The sequence below is a fragment of the Rhyacophila brunnea genome, unplaced genomic scaffold (genome assembly GCF_057557595.1).
Source record: "Rhyacophila brunnea isolate RB1 unplaced genomic scaffold, BYU_Rbru_1.0 scaffold_15, whole genome shotgun sequence".
Taxonomy (NCBI): domain Eukaryota; kingdom Metazoa; phylum Arthropoda; class Insecta; order Trichoptera; family Rhyacophilidae; genus Rhyacophila; species Rhyacophila brunnea.
Window position 1 is genome coordinate 37,605,655 of NW_028232806.1, and position 20,782 is coordinate 37,626,436.

Below are 20,782 nucleotides of genomic sequence, written 5' to 3' on the forward strand. Positions count from 1 at the left end.
TGAGGACCTGATCGGCGGATCCCCTTCTAGAAGAGAAGAGGCGATATGACAGCGAGTCGCAGTCAAAGCCTCGGTGAAATCACAAAAAAATAATTATAAAAGCAGATATCTCTTTTACTTATCACCTAAGTTTAATAAGTTGGTGCTTTTTTCATTCGGAAGAGGTAGGGGGGGGGTCCAAACACCCTTCTCCAATGTCAGGATATATTCTGCATTAGTGTTCACCGTTAACCATTGGAAGTATAAGATCAACACTTTATCCACAGTTTATATATTTATCCATAATCTGGGTAATTCAGTAATACCTTTTCAAAAACTTTTAACTATGTTATAGGCGGCAAGTAACTACGAGGTATAAATCAGAACTCTGCCATGTTGGGCAGTGTTGACCTGTGTGTCTCTGATAACTATCTTAGAAATAGAGAGCATCAGTTGTTTATTCTCCCAGGGTGCAGAACCAACCTGCCACTGGTAATGCCAATTGGGAGGGCGATAACCATGTTCAACCAAATTTCTTTCATCATCATCATCATCAGGGGCGCTACAACCTGGTGTGGGTCCTGGCCTCCTCCAACAGCACCCTCCACCTGTCCCTATCCAGTGTGGCCGCTTTCCAATTCGGTACCCCCAGAATACGGCAGTCACTGGCAGCTCTATCCAACCAGCGAATCTTTGGCCTCCCTCTTCTTCTACGCCCTATTGGATTGCTGGACATCACTCTCTTTGCCGGTTCATTGTCATTCATACGGTGCACATGACCTAGCCATCGCAGTCTCCCAATCTTAATTGATTGAACTGCGCTGCAACCTTCGTACAGCCCGTAGAGCTCAGCATTATATCTTCTCCTCTAATTGGTGCCGTCCTTGATCGGTCCATATATACAGCAGAGAAATTTTCTTTCAAACCAAATTACTTTGGGTGTTGATATATTTCACTTGCGTGAGGGTAAGTTTGGGTGGACGGTATTTTATAAATTCTTAAAATAGGGTCTCCTTAGCAAACTCGGTGTACTACTTCTACTTCTATAGATGTATAATTGTATTTTCACTGCTTATGTATGTTTATATTAATATGTTCTCTTTTTATATTTTTATATTTACGTTTTTATCGTTTTTATTACTTTTCTTCTTTATAATAATGTTTCATGTCATATTGTGAACGTCTTAAACTTATAATTGGTAATGTCCACAATATGTTAAAAAAATTAATTGAAATAATATCGACTGTTAACAAAAAAATAAAAAATGTTTTATTAATTGATGATATCATCGAACACGGTTGTCCAAAGGGTGTTAGCTGCAATATTATCTAAATTTAGATTTTTTTAAGGAACGAAGTGAACCGGGAAACCATAATTTTAATTGTTTTTTCTTTAATTACCTCAATAATTAATGTCAGATAGGTAACATAAAACACCAAAATAATTAATATCTCCGTTCGGTTAAGGTTTATGTCTATTATATATTTTATCTTTAGCCAGAAACCATAACAAAAACGTTTTTGTTTTTCCTGTAAAATTTAATTTGTGAGGGTTAGGTCTTTTTTCCTTTTAACATTAGGTAGGTATGTATCAATAGTGCCTGAAGATGCTGTAAAACAAAACCAGAACTGGCAAAAACAATACAAATGGAATAGTATAAACTATATAAGAATCGAGACAATTAGTACTTAGCTATATAGGTATTTAAAGTTGAACGTAACAAAAACGGTTACATGTAAGTTGTCCTATGCAGTTCATCGTGGGACACTTATTCGTGCGACGCAGTACGTGAAACATGAGTTCATATAACATTTTATAAAATGACGAGTTCTTCGTTGAACATATCACCGTGGAATACATTTGTACGTTTCTTACAAAATGCGGCGATAGTTTGAAAACAGTACTGTTCCAATTAGATTAACCATAACCCAACCTAATTTAGTAAAGACTTCTTCATATGTTGTAGCATACGTACAAATATACTCCACGGTGAAATGTTCAATGAAGAACTTGTCATTGGATTAAATGTTACACGAACTGCGGCGCACGAATAAGTGTCCTGCGGTGAACTGTTTACGTACAAATTTCCGGATACGAACAAAAACACTGATTAGTTGCTGATTTAAAAAAAAGACTTATGTGGGTTTTTTCGTACACATATTTATACCTTGAATAATCTTTGACAACTTTCTTTCCATATGTGTTGATTGTATGTATTTGTTCAAGAAACACAATAATGTATAATATTTATTGTGAGAACAGGTTTCTTACTGTATGGCGTAGAGGTACAAGTATTATAAATATTCCTCATTTGTTTGAATTGCCATTGTCTGGAAAATTTTCTCACGAAGGTTTCGTCAGAAAAATGCATGTGTGTGGTTATAGTTTTCTCGTTTCCATATATGCCCATTTTGGGGATACTGGGTGATCATAGTTAATATTATAATAAACAAAATTTAACGTGTAACGTATAACATAATGTAATGCATGATTTCTTTTTGATCGAATGCTAATCCTGTAAGTTTATCTTTATATTAATTCATAATCGGAGATATTCGATTTCGGTTCTTAATAAAAAAGATAGTAGACCTACATAGTGCATACTAAGTTATGTGTACTTTCCTAGTTATAATATGTATACATATTTTAATGTCCATAATAATAATTAAAACTACTTCATAATATATTTGGAGGTAGGATGATGTGGAGGAGAGGGAAGAGTCGTTGGAGCTTAGTTGTCGAGATGAGAGTTTATTGGTTGATACAAGAATACAATAATAAGGATGATAACGTGAGATTGTAATCGCAATTCTATTGATTCTATTAATGCACTAGGAAACTTAATTTGAGTGGAATAACGGATGTACTATGTCGAGTGAAGAACTCGTGACGGACTCGATTAGTTGAGTGATGATTCATAAATTGTCCTTCTCATTTATAAATACTAATGCAGTACTTACATCTATTACAAAAGATATTGTCGTAATTAAAAAACAAAACAGATCCTACTGACCTAGTTATGATTGAGAAAATGCTGATAATTATTATTGCTCAATTGTTTTGTTTTAACAACAATACCTAAATATTAAAGTGTGTCACTCACATGATTGCAACACATATTGTACTATTTTTACGATATCCACCAGATGGCGCATATGGCCACCTCAAGTATAATGGTTTTTAACCATGTTATCACCTAAGTATACAACAACTATTGTGAAATATAATATTAGAATGAATAATACAATGAATTAATATTTTGTGGATTAAGTGGCTCCACAATAAATGAAAAATGACTAAAAAATATACAATTAATTATAAAAAATAGGAAATAATTATTGAACCTTCAGAGCCATGTCATTTTTATGTTTTTAATTTCACATTGTTTTTTGCCGTTCACCTACTAAAAGATCTGATAATGCGTATTTATTTCAATATGCTTCAGTCAATTTTTTTTACAAAAATAGTTTAAGTACCATATTGTATTCTGAGTATGAGAATTAACTAGCAGTATCATCGAAGTTTACAGTTTCATGTCACGGCCTAACTATATAGAGCGCCTTGGTATATACCTAATCGGCCGACATTCTTGCCAACTTACTATACGTTTATTATTAAAATATTTATTTAAAAATAAATTTACTTTATGAACTCTTTGTTGGCAATTGACTCCATTTAAATAGTTTACGATACAAAGTACTTCAGTATTTTAAATGCAAATAAGAAAGAAAGAAAGAGACATCGACGGGTAAAGAGGCCACACGACTCTTTCATTGTGTTTCTTCGGTTTTATACTTTTTTCAAGTCGAAGGTTGAGAAATAATATTATTATTTGTCAAATGGGTGTTAACCAAAAGATAATAAATTGTTTTTAGATGTTTCCTTTCCCATCGAATTATTTTTTAATATGGATTCTTCGGAACGGCCGATACCAGAGCTGAATTTGGTTTTAAATAATATTTTTTATCCAAATTTGTGTATTTTTTCTGCTTCATATTTATTATGGTAATACTGGATATAATCTAGTAATAGTATTATTAAGTTTTATATTTTGTAAATGGTCGCTAACATTAACGGAGATTAAAAATGTTTTAAAGAAATTTTCGCGTGATCAGTAATTGTATCGGAAGCTTAATCAGTAAAGCTTACCATCGAGATCGCAATCAATGGATCCCAATCGGTTTAACTAAAAGTCTTAAATTAAAGTAGACAGGATAAATTACTCGAGGAAGAAACATTCGTAATAATTACAAGATAAAAAAAACTTTTTATATACAACGTTTTTAAATTTTCTGTTGAATCATATAAACTTGACTTGACTAGCTTAAACGATCAAAAAAATTTGTACTTGACATGTCATATTGATTTCCATAGTAACGCACGTATATATTAATAATTTAGTTGCTAGGATCCAATAATAGTAACCAATAATGGTGTCGAAATAACTTTTCATATAAAAAAGAATTAACTGAAAATGAATTCAATTCTACTTAATCGTGTTATGATATATTCTAAAAGTTTCAAATGTCTAGCTAGTCGGACTGCAAGATTTGTACTGGACAAACAACCATCGGACAAACAAGAATACGAGATAGTAAAAACGTTGTAGAAAATGGTCGCTAATGATTTTTTTTGCGTAATTAGTAATTGTAACAGAAGATGTTTAATCAGTAAAGCTTACCACCTAGATCGCAATCAAGGGATTCCAATCGGTTTTACTAAAAGTCTTAAATGAAAGTAGGCAGGACTCATTATTCTGAGGGCAGGACACTTAACTCAAGGAAAAGACAATCGTTGGAAATTGGAATGGATCGACAAAATGACGAACGCTGATGATTTATTAGAACTTATTTATTAACACAATTGAATTATGTATTCCGGAAAGATGGTTAGACGCCTTTGAGATTTGCTACCTACTGAAGAAAGACATAAGAAGGTGTAGCGCACTAATGCCTCTATCTTAAATGATTTGCAAATTTATGTTTTTGAAGCCATGTTCAGATTCTTTGGCCAGTGATCAGGTGAAGGAATGATTGTGCGTGCTTGTTTCTACTCTAGGTGATTATTAAAGTGTTACTATTTCAGTCAGTTGTAGATGTCACTACTCGAGGTAGTAAAACTGTCATTATTTCATATGAGATGTGGTTATTATCCATTTGAATTACTTATTAGGTGCGTGTACTTTGTAACCAAAAAAATACGTAAATTTGATAGACAAGAATTAAAACCATGACCTACAGACTTACAACCATAGAGGTATTAAATTAAAAGGGGCGAGGAATCGGCTTTTACGTACAACTGAATGAAGCAGGCCAACAATAGCCGACAACTTGCGAGAAATGCGCGAGTTTTACGCGATAAAAAAAATCTGGGCATTACGGAGGATTTACTTTGGTCATCATAACGTACCCATATAATATAATGTTAACGTGGAAATTTTGCCGCAACTTGATTAGCAGCCCGCCTCACCATACTTTTTTTACCATACCAGCCTGCTTCACCATACTTTCACATCCGTACAACCGTAGAGCATACATTTAATAACTTTGCACTTTTTTGCACTTTTTACTACACTGATGCGCCTCTTTGTCTGATTACCTCGCATAAAATTAGGTCAAATAATATTCACTTAAATTAATATATCAATGGGAAGCGTAGCAGAGGACGGCGCCGCATTTCGTGGCTTAAGAACCTCCGTGATTGGTATGAGTGCAGCTCCACTAAACTGTTCCGGGTAGCAGACGATAAAGATAAGATCGCCTTGACGGTGGCTGACCTCAGCTAGGGGATGGCACAATAAGAAGAAGAAGTATTAATATATGTAGTAATAAAAAAATAAATATATAATATATGTAAAAAAAATATTTTTAGAAAATATTAAAACATTTTCATTCTAGAGCCGGAGTGTAGAGTTATGAAACGTATACTCTACGTTCTGTTATTAGTCCAATAGGGATTTAAGGAGGTTTTAGTAATCCAATCTAATTATTGTATTATTTATATTTTAATATTATATAAATTCGCTGCCACGAAGTGAAGAATGACTTCTAGTATATTATACCTGTGATTTTTTTAGGTAGATAAAAACTCAATTCAATGTTCCATTTCTTAGAACTTTCAACTAAAAAGTGATCATTTATATTTTAAATAGTTCTTTGAACAGTTATAAAATTATGATTTATGCTATACCTCTTTCGAAGTTTTCACATTTTATACAATAGACAGACGTGAATAAAGTTCCAAACTGAAAACACAAAATGCTTGAAATTGGATACGAATATAAAATATTTTTGATTTTTTTTTGTATCGACTATGTCAGCATGCGACGTTTTTTGCCGCTAGAAATAGTTCTATAGAATCTTTTTGATTTGTGCCAAACATTAAATTAATAATATACCTAACTGATATAGGGACAAAACAAAATAAAAATAAACTTGATATAAGTACATATTATTATTAACATTGTTTAGTGAACTGGTGAATTGCAACTTGTAAATAATAAACTTTTTTACAATTAAAATTAATTTGTAAGGTCAGTTAGTACCTAGTAGTTTTATTATCAACAGTAGTTTTATGACCAAATCCACAACCTTCGATGTCTTCTCCAGCAGAGCCATGAGCTGAACAGTCCGATGGCTTGCTGTTTTTTGGATTATGAGAAGGCTTTCGACAGTCCGCAGTCCCCTCTCTCTGGATAATATTGGGAGCATACGGGATCGCTCCCAAGATCATTGCCATAATCAAAAGCCTGCACGAGAATAGCGAATGCTGTGTCAGAATTGGAGACACTGTCATGGAATGGTTCGGGGTCACGACCGGAGTCAGACAGGGTTGTGTCCTTGCACCGTTTCTCTTCATCATTCTCTTTGACTTCATACTACGGAAGTCAATACCACCCGACCGAAGCATACCTGTTACCCCCACAGTGAAGCTATGCGACCTGGAATACGCAGATGACGCTGTCCTATTCGACAACTCAATCGAAGGCATTCAAGAGACAATCGACAGGTTGCATAACAACTCCTCTCGCGTTGGTTTGAAAATCAACGCGAAGAAAACCAACGTCTTGTGTAATAGCACCTGTCCTGATCCAGATCTCTCTGATTAGTGACGAACAAAACATCGACAGCATCGACAGCTTTAACTACCTGGGGGTACACATTACGTGAGATGGCATTTTGCAGAAAGAGCTCGCTATCCGAATGGGAATGGCTGGAGCAACATTAAACTCGATGCGGAATGTCTGGGACTCACGATTGTTCTCAGTCAAAACCAAATGCCGCCTATTCGACGCTTGTATTCTAACGGTGCTGCTTTACGGTAGCGAATCATGGCACCTTACGATGGCTCAGAGCAACCGTATGCTGAGCTTCGAAAACAGATGTTTGCGACGAATACTGGGTGTAAGGTGGTACGACTTTAGGAGCAACGAGGAGATAAGAGAACGCACCAAGCAGCCTCTCATCAAGCTGAAAGTGAAGAGGCGACGTTAAACTTGGCTCGGCCACGTGCTGCGGATGCCAGAAGAGAACCTCAACCTGGCTTGCCTGTTCTTCAAGCCGACCGTATTCCGGCATCCTGGAAGGCCGCTAAATACTATCTACAGAGTGTATACGGCGGAGCTACGGGATGCTGGTTTGACCTGTAACGAAGCAAGGAGACTGGAGAGCGACAGGGATGCTTGGAGGCGCCGCGTAGTGTCCATATGCCCCAATTAAGGGGCGGATATGGCCAAAGAAAGAAGAAGAAGAGAAGTTTTATTATAAAATATTTTTTTATTGAAAGTATTAAGCTTTTACCTGAAAAACTTTCTGTTTGTATATTAATACTCTTCTATGTGTTTAATTAATGTAATAGTGTAAAATACTCAGTTTTATCAAACTTTGTTCAATAAAAATTACGATAACTACTAAGTTTTAAAGGAACTACCTAAAGTTTATGACGCATTTAAAAACTTTTTTCAATAGTTTTTAATAATAAAAACAAGTTTTCAAAAAATTAAGTTATCAATAAAAATTGTTAAGTTGAAAATTTATTTTTTCATTGAATCGTTGTATCCTATGTACGACGACCATCTAAGAATTAGTGAAATGAAAATTAAGTTGAACTTTTAATGTAAAATAATAAAAAACACATTGTAAGAACGGAATCGTATATGTAGACTTTTTTTAATTAATTATTAGTCTACTCTACATGTAATATAAATATATTAAGGTTTTATTGTCACATTTTTCAGTCCAGATCAAAATGATTTGTCGTTTTCGGGTGCGTTCGATAGTCCAAACATAGCGATTTGAAACTTTTATTAATATATTCGTCACGGACGCTTCCAGAAAGAAATGTAAAGAAACATCGGTGTCGTCGATCTACTTGTTGAGATAATGTAAATTGACCATTGCATTAGTGCGCGTTGTCACTTTTTACGTGTAGCCTAGGCAGGATATGAGCCCAGCACCCTGATTGGATGTGTAATCACTGAATGTGGTCAAGGGGGAGACTTATACTAGTATACTATTTAATTGTGATATTTATAATTTAATTCAGTAACTTTGGTACTGTTGCAACAATAAACATAGCAAACGCCCTTTGAAATAAGCGACAAACCGTTAGGTATTTATGTAGAGTTATTATAAATTATGTTAAAATCAACAATTAACGGAGTAAGATATCGTAACACTTCTTATATAACTGTGGGGGTCATGGTGTTGTGGATGAAGACGGTCGTGATTTGGTGGTTGCTTCGATGGATGAAGGAGCGAGTTTTATTTGCAGCGTAAATAATCGGTAAAAGAGTATAGTACAGTAGTTATGTTACAATACTTAATTATGATACTGTTCCGAGATCCGAATCTCAGTAGAATGAGATGTTCTGCGGAGCAATACAGATATTGAGATACTAACAGACCGGGAATTTATATTCGAGTGACATGTCCAATGAATTAATTATGATCCGCTATTTATTGAGGTACTCACAATCAAAATAATATCTTGAAAAGTCAGTTACTATAATATGGAGCTTGCGTCATCGGACATAGCTGACTATCTGGGAAAACAGATATTGCGGAAATTATAATTGTAGTAAGCTATTTACTGAGCTTGCCATAATTGGTGCTGACATGGATTGAGTTGTTTATCCCCATATAACTGACTAGACTTCTGTGTAATTTGTAAACTAATTAGTGCTTACTAAAATAGCCTTTTTACTAGACACCGTTAAAATATTTTGAAATCTACATACCTAGGTCTATTTTCTTTATCAAAATTCAAAGTTTATTTGGTATTAAATAACACAGTATGGCAATGGCGAAGGGTGGAGGTAGGCTGTTAAGATCCGTCATAAATAGTGCGCGCTTAACTTTGTCAGTCATACGTGTTTGTTTTCATTGAAATAATACTACAATTTGTAGACAGTGTTGGTTAGTTTTTAAAATTCAATTAAGCCCTGCGATAACCAAGCCATATTTGATAATAGTCAAAAAATACTCATCTATCTACAAAATATCTAAAATTATGCAATTAAATCATACATAAATTTGGATATTTTACAGATAGAATAATATTTGTATCTATTATAGTTTGGTTTAGACAGGTATTAATGAAATTAAAAAAAATAACCAAAAATATGTCTAATATGTATTCTTAATCAAACGAAAACAAATAAGTATGAATGAAAAATTGTGCACAATTTTGTGTTATCGCCCAAAATATACCAAAACTATTATGGTTTGGTTTAGGCAGGGTTTAATTGATTTTTAAAAACTAACCAATAGCATCTGTAAATTGTAGTATTAGTTAAATAAAAACAAACACGTATGACTAACAAAGTTTAATGTGCACTATTTATGGCGGATCTTAACAGCATATACCTCCACCCTTCGCTACTGCAGTATGTTAAGTTAAAGACGATTGCGTAACAATTTTCGAGATCTATAATATTATTATGTTTTTTAAATATTTGGCATTTGTTTAGTGGGCGACTAAGGTACAAATATAAATTTTCCTACCTGCTTTGTGTGCGCATCGCTCTCAAAATAAACAAAACTAAATATCCACAAAACGATGTCTTAAGAAAATAACAGGACCACCCTGTATTCGAACGACAATCAAAGTGTGAGGCGTAACTATTATAATATGAAAAAATGATTTATATAATATTTTTTTGTTTTGTGGTAATCATTGATGATAGTCTTAACGTTAGTACCACAGAACTGAGTTCCCTGGTTAGTACCTATTGAGGGATAAGTGTGAGAAAGGTGTAACAAAGAAAATTATGTCAATACTAAATATACCTACATATTATAATACAATTTTGAAAAACCTCAAAAACATACAACAAGTTGGAACGAGTGGGACTCGAACTCACATCTTACACTTTCTGGGTGAGTGTTTTGGTAGGATTTTAAGTATATCAGGTTAAACGTAAAACTAAGAAACAATTCGCATGCATCATAGACGGATAGATAGCATAGAGGCGAAGAAATTCACCCGGAAAGCGAACGATGTGAATTCGAGTCCTATTTGGTCAAACTTTTTTTTACTAAAATTTTTTTCTCATATGTATATTTTTGAGGTTTTGCAAAATTGTTTTTCGATGACCTGTCTCAACATTGTATTTTTGTAGTTATAACTTTCTGAATTCCCCCCTCCTCTTCCCCCCCTCCCCTTCCCCCCCTCCCCTTCTCTCCCTCCCCTTCCCCCCGGATTTCATAATTTTAATATGTGGTGAATACATAATCGAGTTACAGTTAATGTTTTTTTTAAAAGACATGGTTAAATTTTAAAATTTGAAATTTATTTGGACTTTTTTGGTTTGGGTTTTCATTTAATATGGGTAATATTTCCAATATTGATTAGGTACTACGGATTAATTTTGTAACAGTAAAAAAGCAAAATCTACCTACACATATTTGTTTTAAATTTCTTTAGATTTAGTGTGAAAAGAAATTGAAAATCATCCACTGCATGTCCGACGATGATGTTCTTTCTCCTTGCCCTTTTAATAAATGGGTGAAAATATTTTATAATCGGTATAAAAAAACAATACCTTTATAAATCTACGTAGGTACATTGAATTCTATTATCTATTATGTACAGCAGTTATAAATAATTTATTGAAATTATTTTTTACCTGTGACAGTTTGAGATCCACTGAAATTATGCAATCGGTCAACAGCCGGTTCAGGTGTATGGAACACCTCTTGTCGGACACCATTCAAGGGGTGCATTTTTTTGTTGTAAAAATTTGTTGACCGTAATATTTTATTCGATCCCGAAAAAATGTAACATATTTGTTTGTGTCCCATTTAAAATTTGTAAGCGCGGTTTTCAACAAAATTCCAATACCTTTTTTTTCAATAAAAATAACAACAAAAAATATCAATCGATTTTAAAAGTATATCTGCTGTCGATGACAGAATGTTTTATTATCAGTTTTTAGGATGGTACACAAACTTTAAACTATGTCCATTGAATTCAATGCGTAAACAATAATCACTGTAAATTAAATTTAGTTTACATAGATATTTATTTTTCCATTATCATGATATTTTGTTCCTGTTCTGTCTATACCAAATTCTTCTTTTGGTGTCGTCTTCTATCAAAGGTAGTTAACACTCCCGTTATGGTAATGTCACCTTAAGACGGTACTTCAGTGAAACGGCATTTAATTTTCAACTATAGGTGCGACGAAATTTTGGACTCGCTGGCAATCGGAGAGCGAACGTCGAGCTGTGGATACGTCAATTTGTTTCGTGATGGCGACGGGGGTATTAATTACGTTACCCATTTACTTGAAAAAGAAAACATGTTAATGAATATATTATTATTGTTACTAATAGAACAATAAACAGAACATTAAATGGACGCATGTTGGATTTATATAGCAAATTATATTTCGTTCGGTACGCGTCATTTGCACAATCCGCGCATCGCCTAGTCACGATCTTTTTAAACTATGCCTCAACTGAGGTATAGCCTTAAGTTACCGATCCCATTAAACTGCAAATATTTCAATTATAATATGCACTTCGTCATCTTCATAATAATATGTCGCCTATTCCTAGAATCATCAACATTGCATCTAATTAAAATCTTAAGGCTATACTTCAGCTGGAGCACAATCTAAAACGATCGTGACTACGCGACGCGAAGATTGTGCAAATGGCGCGTGCAGAACAAAACATAATTTGTCATAAACAGTCAACTTGCGTCCATTTAATGTTATGTTTATTGTTCTATTACTAATAATAATAATATATTCATTGACATGTTTTCTTTTTCAAGTAAATGGGTAACGTTTTTTAGTCATCTTTACACGATTTAAGAATTAATTCCTCCGTCGCCATCACAAAACAAATTGACGTATTCACAGCTCGACTTTCGCTCTCCGATTGCCAGCCAGTCCGAAATTTCGTCGCACCTATAGTTAAAAATTATTTGCCGTTTCACCGAAGTACCGTCTTAATATTTAAAAAATCGATAGCTTCATCCAGTAAATATAAATATAACTGTTAGATATCCGTCAGATGTAATTTACCTGACATAATTTTTAAACGCACGTTGCAAATAGACCGTTACATTACATTAAGAACAACACAGATAGATCTAAAAGTATATGCGACAAAGCGAGACATATTACTCAATTATGAGAGAGAGATTGGAAGTAAGGCCCGTTTCAGACGGGACACCGGTGTCGCGCTCGTATATAATAACGACGCTTTTGTATTCGAATAAAGGGGCCTTTGTATTATGTTTATGAACGCCCTAGAGCTAATGAGTCAACACGTGTCCGGTACACTTTTCCGTCGGCCGCTACATTCTCAAGCCGCCGATACACTTGTTTTTATTACCGCAGCCAGTTTTATGTTCTAATTGCGAATTTATGCGTTCACTCATTAGCTCTGGGGCGTTCATAAATATAATACAAAGGCCCGTTTATTCGAATACAATGGCCTCCTATGTTATAACGCGCGCGACACCGGTGTCCCGTCTGAAACCGGCCTAAGCGGTGAGATCAATAAGTAAGTTGTAATTGTTACAATAAGTGCTATGTTTTAACAGCACCTCTTTTGACTGTGGTAAATTTTAGAGCGAGATAGACAGTTTTGACTGTTTAAACGGCTAACTTTTGTAATTGTACAATACGTGCTAATACTTCGATACAAACCTACCCTAGATAACTGCCTTAGCAACGAAAGCAGTCTTGTGTATATAATAGATGCACAAGTGGCAGTGCCACCCATTAACATTCTTGTATATGCCCACAATGCGTTCAGTACGTTCAATGCACAGCAGATATAGAGTATGTGTGTGCGTCCGTTGGTGGTTTGCTCTGCGTTTCAGACAGATAAATCAACACAAATATAATAATATATAGGTACATCTTATAATTATTAAAACACTAATTATTGTTACATACAAAATGACGACATTTTTTTACCTACGTTCATTTTATATTTTGTAACCTGTTCTTTTATGTAGTTGTAAAATACGAAATTCTTTGTCGATCTTAGGCCTTGTTCATATGGCGTGTTTTAACTCGCGTGCATTCCAGGTACATACGACCTCATTGAGCCGTCCACAAGCACTCGCGCCGCGACGACTGTTGCACTCGGTCGAGTACAGGTGACCTCATTGAGGTGTCCACATTCACTCGCGGCGATACACGCGCCGTATCGACAAGGCCTTAGTTATTATAAAAGCGATGTTTGTGATTAATTATTTTTGTCACACATTTTTTTGAAATGCTAGTTTCTAGAAGTTTTTTCAATTTTGAAAAAGCTTGCATTTTATTCTGCTATCTAGCTTATTTTCATAATCTTTCTTTCTTTTCTTCTTTCTTTTTTGTGCAGTTGGTAAAACTGCATATTATATAGGGAATGTATAAACTATTTATTGTCGTGTACATTATTTTAATTAAACCGATAATACACATGATTATAAAACAAACCATTTTTATTATCTCTACTAAACCACGGAAGTCACATAAAAAGTGTTGGACAAAACCGTATCAGATAAAGTAGTAATTTAAGTGCCTAATAAAATAATGAAATAATTAGTTACCCTACAATAGATGTCATTGTGATTCGCTTTCCGTTTTGTCAGGGATTCTATTCAAGAATATGACAGTGGGCGCTTTGTAGGCTGTACCGAGGCAGTGGCTTACATTAAAAAGCTTTTTATAGAATTGATTTTTATAAGATCAGATTATTTAGATGATTTGGACTACCTCAGAAATGTACGTACATAACAATATTATAAACATATATAATTTTGTAAACACTTCTGAGAAAATATATTATAACCAATAGAAAAATCTTTTTGAAAAAACTATGCGTGACGTCGGTTAGTAATTAAAGGAATACCTACCTACTTTGATTTAAATACAAAAGCCGATCGCCAATTAATAGTAGCTCAATTTAGAAAGCGCTTCAGTGAGTATTTTGTTGTTATTAAGTATGACTCCTTTAATATAGTAGAGTATGTGCATGGGTATGATACCCGAGAGATGCAGGTTCGATTCCTGCGGGATGTCTTACTTTTTCAAAAAGATTTTTTCTGTTGGTTATAATATATTTTCTCAGAAGTGTTTTCAAAACTATGTATGTTCAATAATTAGATATTAAATCTTGTGAATTATTCGTTGAATAATTCAAAAATAATATTACAAACAATATTTATATCTAAAAGTGGTTTTCTAAAAGGTATGTTTCTGATGTCTTTCAAATTATGTATGTTCAATAACATGCATCGATTATTTGCACCAATAACTGTTTACGCGTAAAATTGTTGACTGTCTCGATAATCTCATTCTTCAAGAGTAAGCGAGACATGGTGTTGTAATATGTAATAGTAATATGTGAAATTACCACTATAAAAATTGCGTTTTCATTAAAATAAATAATTTTTAATTTATTAGAAATCGGTGTAAAGTAGTGCTAAGTATTTATAAGTAGAAAATGAATGAGACCTACCTATATTATTTTAGTACATAATAATTAATCGTTTTAAAAGATATATGGACATATATTATATAGCGTATAATTTACAAAATTGACAGGGTTATATAACATGACATACATTGAATAGATTACGCAATGGCCGAGCGGCAAAGTGTCAGCTTATAATGTCTCGGGCTCGATTCTTGTTCCTTTTTCAACATATGTTTAGACCTAGAACATGGACATAATATATTGAGAAAGTGGCTAATGTTAATTTCTTATAAAACAAAAATCTGTTCTGAAGACTCTTCGTGAAGAGGGTAAGATCTACATCGGATTACAAAGCCAATTAATATAATATATTATATACCATACTATATAAGCGAATGTACGGACTACCTTTAAAATAATCTGTGAATAATATTATTATTTAAGGGCCTAATGCATAGAATGTCGTCGATGTGTAAAACAACCTAATTTTTAACTGTATGCATAGATGTCAGTTTAGAAAAAAAGCACTAACAATGCAACGTCGCTTTGGATCTAAACTGTTGGCATTTGTATTTATTATTAAAACATTTTTTAATCAAAATATAATATAACCATATATTTTTTAATAATCATGAATATAAACTTTAAACAACGAAACCGTTGCTTTATTGGTGAATTATCGATAAATACAATTAGAGACACTTATAATAAATACTTCTTGAACTGAAAGTATTCTAGCACTAAGTCAATTGTTGACGTATCCGTATAATATATTAATATGTAAATCTGGATTCAATTGTTTGAATAATATAATAAGACATGTTTAAAAGGCTATTTCGTGTTTGCGTAGATCATCAGTACTCAAAATTATATTTACTTACTTGATTTTTGTTAAGAATACGTAGATAATAATAAGATAGCTATCACTTTTGTAATGCACGTCTTATGCATGTAAAAATCGGCTGTTAAATATAAAAACCCTCTTATATAAATGTTTCATTATCAGTAAAATATACGTTTTTTTATTATTAAATGTGAGTCGTTGTGATCTCTCTAAAATAACCACTGTTATATTTTGATCCATCAGCTTAAGGCTAACCGGAATTATAATATTATATCGTATGTCTATACTGTATACTAACACCATCTCGTTTTGGTTTTTGAAATTACACTACCTTGTAAGCCAGCTAGCTTGGTAGAGCTGTAAAAGGTAGTGTGCGGATTACCACAAACATAGGATACATTTTAATGCCATGTTTCTATTTTGAAACTATCAGCGGAAATATATTAGTATAATATGGTTTAACAGTAAGGTTAATATAGATATTATAATTCAATATAATGAATAATAAATTATGTATTAAAATCAACGTCAATTGGGTTAATTGAAAATTCAAAGGCATGATAGTATCGTTTAAATTAAACATACACTTTTCTTAGAAAGTGTGGAAACGTCAGATTGATGATTAAGGTTAATTTTCAACCATTGTAAAGCAGTGCTTTTGACTCCAAAACGGGAAGTTAGATTTTTCAAAGTATATTATTTTTTGTACCTCATCAAATGCTTAACAACCTTTAATGATTATAATAAGATGTATTGTACTTTCCACTGAATTTGCTTCGCTAAGTTACTTTCGTAAGACCTTATAATTTTAGGTTGTTGGGGTTGACAGTGCAAACATTAAATTCAATGAGTTAATATCGCCACTACAGCAGCTGTCTATCTTCGTTTTCCCTTACAGTATATTGGAGATGAGCCTCTTTGGTGGTTGAGTATCTTTAAACCTTGAGACATGGCCTGCCTAACGATATTACCATACGTTGACGCCTGTAATTACGGAGATAATCATTTTATTTGATTCTCGGATATTTATACTATTTTATTTTAGTTACCTGAAATCAGTCCATCACAGGCCTCCAAGCACAACACACGCGCATTACACACTCGCGCACATAAGTCTAAATTAATGTATTTTACCACGTTTTTATTAGCTCGTATTCTTGTTTGTCCAGTACAAATTTTTTCTTGTTTGTCCAAATCTTGCAATCGATTTTTAACTAACTTCCCGACTAGATAGACATTCGAAACTTTTAGAATATATCAGAACACGTTGTTAATGCATTCTTTTAATGCTTTTAACCATCTTTAAGCAGAATTGAAATCATTTTCAGCTAATTCTGTTTTATATGGAAAGTTATTTCGGAAAAAAATTCGTAAACAGTAAAACACTATTATTGGTTACTAAGGGGGTCCTAGCAACTAAATTATTAATATATAGGTGCGTTACTATGGAAATTAATATGAAATTTCAAAATTGCATTTCAGTATTCTATATTTATTCAGTATTTCTATCAAGTACAAAAAAAGTATTTAGTAATACATATAATTGTCAAGTTTACATGATTCAACAGAAAATTTAAAAATATGGTAAGTATATAAAAAGTTCTTTTTATCTTGTAATTATTTAGGTATAATCAAATAAAATAAATGGAAGCCAAATTTGTACGCTGCAGTATTGTTTGAAATGTCTCTGTAAACCAGAAGAGGTTTTGCTTTTCCAGAGTAATTTTATATTCTTGGCTCTTGTCATTGCGAGGGGTTGTAAATACGCCCGGTCATCCACTATATTCGAATTAAAAATGTATGATTTAATGTTTAAACATTTTTGAATATTTATTAGATTTAAAGCAAGCCACTGAACAGCCAGTTAGAACTCCATGGTTTTCCGTACTAAGTGTTAGCGCGTGTAAGAGTTAATGAACTAATTTGGAACAACTAAAACTGCTTCTGCAACATAATTTACTAGTCCCATCTAGTAAGGGACTTTGAAAACTTTCAAGTTAGTAAATAAACCACCCACTTGTAAAGTTTTTTATGGTGTTTCTTTCACATCTATGTATATCGTATATACAGCGTACTTCGCAGTTATTTTTTAAGCAGAGTTCACGCTGAAGGTGTGAGAGGTAATTGGGAAAATTTAGCTTAGGTACTTTGTTAGATTAGGTAAACATATTGTAAGCAGTATGACAATAATTTCAAGACTCCAAAAAGGTTTTATACACATTTCGTATTAAGAATTTTGAAAGCAGTTCGATTTTCAAATGATTGTATGTGTCGTTATATCGGTAACTAGTTCATTATTTTCTTATTTTATTGGCATTTTTTTTAAATGGCGTCTCGCGTTCTGGTTTGAAGTTGGATGCTTTATTTACATGTATTATAATAGGTAAGTAATTATTCATTTAAAAAAAATATTGTCAATGTATTTATTTTTGGTTGCTTATATACAATTAATTGATAAGGGAATTATTTCCACATGTATTCATAGCTAAAGTTTATATTAAAATGTCTGCTTTGATACGGCAATGTGTAAGTTGTGTGAAATGTCAAATTAAATGCGAATTTATAAATTATACACTATACAATTTGACACCCACGATAGCCGCGCGGCTTATGCATCTGCTTAGAGCGTCGTGGGTCCCAGGTTTGAATAGTGGATCTGGCAATTACATATATATATTTTTCAGATTGTGTATGAGTCAGAGTATGGACCTAATAGGTTGAGCAAGTGGCTGACATCCATTTCTCGTTAAAACAAAATCTGTTAAGAAAAACCTCCACTCTGTGGAGGCCCATATGATTCAATTAGGATCGGACATGGTTGGTCAATACAATTCTATGTATTTAAACATTTGGTATTTATATTACTTACTTATTTAATTTACTCTAAGACGCTCCAGTCTTAGGGCATTGGATAGGCACAACTTCACTACACTTCTCTCTGTCCATCACCACGTCTCGCACTTTACGCAATGCAATGCGAAGTAGCCTGTGGCTAACTCAATCAGTAAACCTGATGTCGTTTTGCTTCAATTTCATTTATTTAAGCTCCATCTCTATAAAATAATGTTTTTGTTTAACGTCTTTGTTTGTGTCATGTTATTCATAATATTACTGCTGCCCAATCTTTCTTGCCGTCCCCTGTATTATATATATTGATTTTATCGGAATTGGTTGTTAGAGTTTCTATTTAATATCCATTCTTGAATATTGACAAGCTGGGAAAGAATATAAAGAATGACAAAATAATATTATCATAAGCACTCCAAAAATATTTAACCAATAAAATATAATCAAACTTTCTAAGAATGCACATGTAAACATAGAATCCTAAATTTTCTACATACAATTATTACACATTTGACTTTATGAAACGAATCCAATATACTTAAGAGCATACTTCAGTGAAACGAAAATAATTTTCAACTATAGGTGCGACGAAATTTTGGACTCGCTGCCAATCGGAGAGCGAAAGTTGAGCTGTGAACACGTCAATTTGTTTTGTGGTGGCGTCGGGGGAATTAATTCTTAAATCGTGTAAAGATGGCTAAAAAACGTTACCCATTTACTTATAAAAGAAAACATGTCAATGAATATATTATTATTATTACTAATAGAACAATAAACATAACATTAAATTATGTTTTGTTCTGCACGCGTTATTTGCACAATCTTCGCGTCGCGTAATCACGATCGTTTTAGACCGTGCCCCATCTGAAGAATAGCCTTAACAACACATGGTAATATTATTGTGATGTGAAGTGGATGTGTAGTATTAATACATTGGACGCTAAAGACGCACCCAGCGCCTAACAATTAAGGTGGCCATTCGATATAATTAGCATGCTATTTAAATGTGGTAATTAAAAAGTAATTACAGTCAATGTGGTAAGCTTCCCAGTTGAAAAAAAAAATCCGTTAAATTGATTCATCCACCATCACCTTCAAATTATACAGTCCACTGCTAAAAGCGCCACCAATAATATATAAGAATGAATACTATATTATGTTATATTGTAGTTTATATAATATTAATATAGCAGACAAAGCTAACATAAACATAGAAAAGCACTGTCACACGTAAAAGAAGACACGCTCTTGTAATCCTAACAAACTGGGCGATAATCTCGAGCCGCTCATACATTTAAGCCTATATAAACGTGGTTTTACAATTGAAAGAGATACGGCGCTAACTAGTAAACTATAAGTTTTATTGTATGTAATTATTAATTTAAGAATGTAATATTCGAATTACTGAACGTACATAATTATACATATTATATTATAACCAATAGAAAAAAATCTTTTTGAAAAAAGTAAGGCACCCCGCAGGAATCGAACCTGCATCTCTCGAGTATCGCGCCCAAGCACATAGCACATTTGGAAAGCGCTTCAGATAGTATTAAAAGCCATTACTCAAAATTTGTCACTATTAATTATGACTCCTTTAGCATAGTTTAGTAAAAATTATTTTATACAGAAAAATAAAATTTAATTATAACCGAAAATATCTACGTCTTTGGGAAGCGCATTGACTAGTCTTGCATCCCTCGCTTATGGTGCCTGATAGGCTTGACACGAGGAAACGGTGTGTAGAAATAGAAATAATTTTAAATATTTGAATTTACGTCAAACGTAAACATCAAATAAATACTTGAATTGAACTTAAATTAAAAAAAAAAATACGACGCCCTATGAGTCCTAAGACCAATGAGCTTTACCGCTCAAACCGCCTGCTTCCTACCTAAGTACGACGAAATTATGTCTCCAATAAAGAACATTCCATTACTTACATTAAATTCTTAAATACTGTGGATTAGGTTAAAATTACCAGGTGGCGCTGCCACCTATCAATAGTATTGTCAAAGCGCTCAACACGTTCGATGTGTTCAATACGGAGGCAGACAGTGTGTGGGTGCTGATGTGTCTTTTGCTGCGTTACAGACAGATAAATCAAGACAAATATACAATGTAATTCTTTTATTCAACGAATATTAGTCATTGAATAAAAGAAATAGTAAAATAACTTAT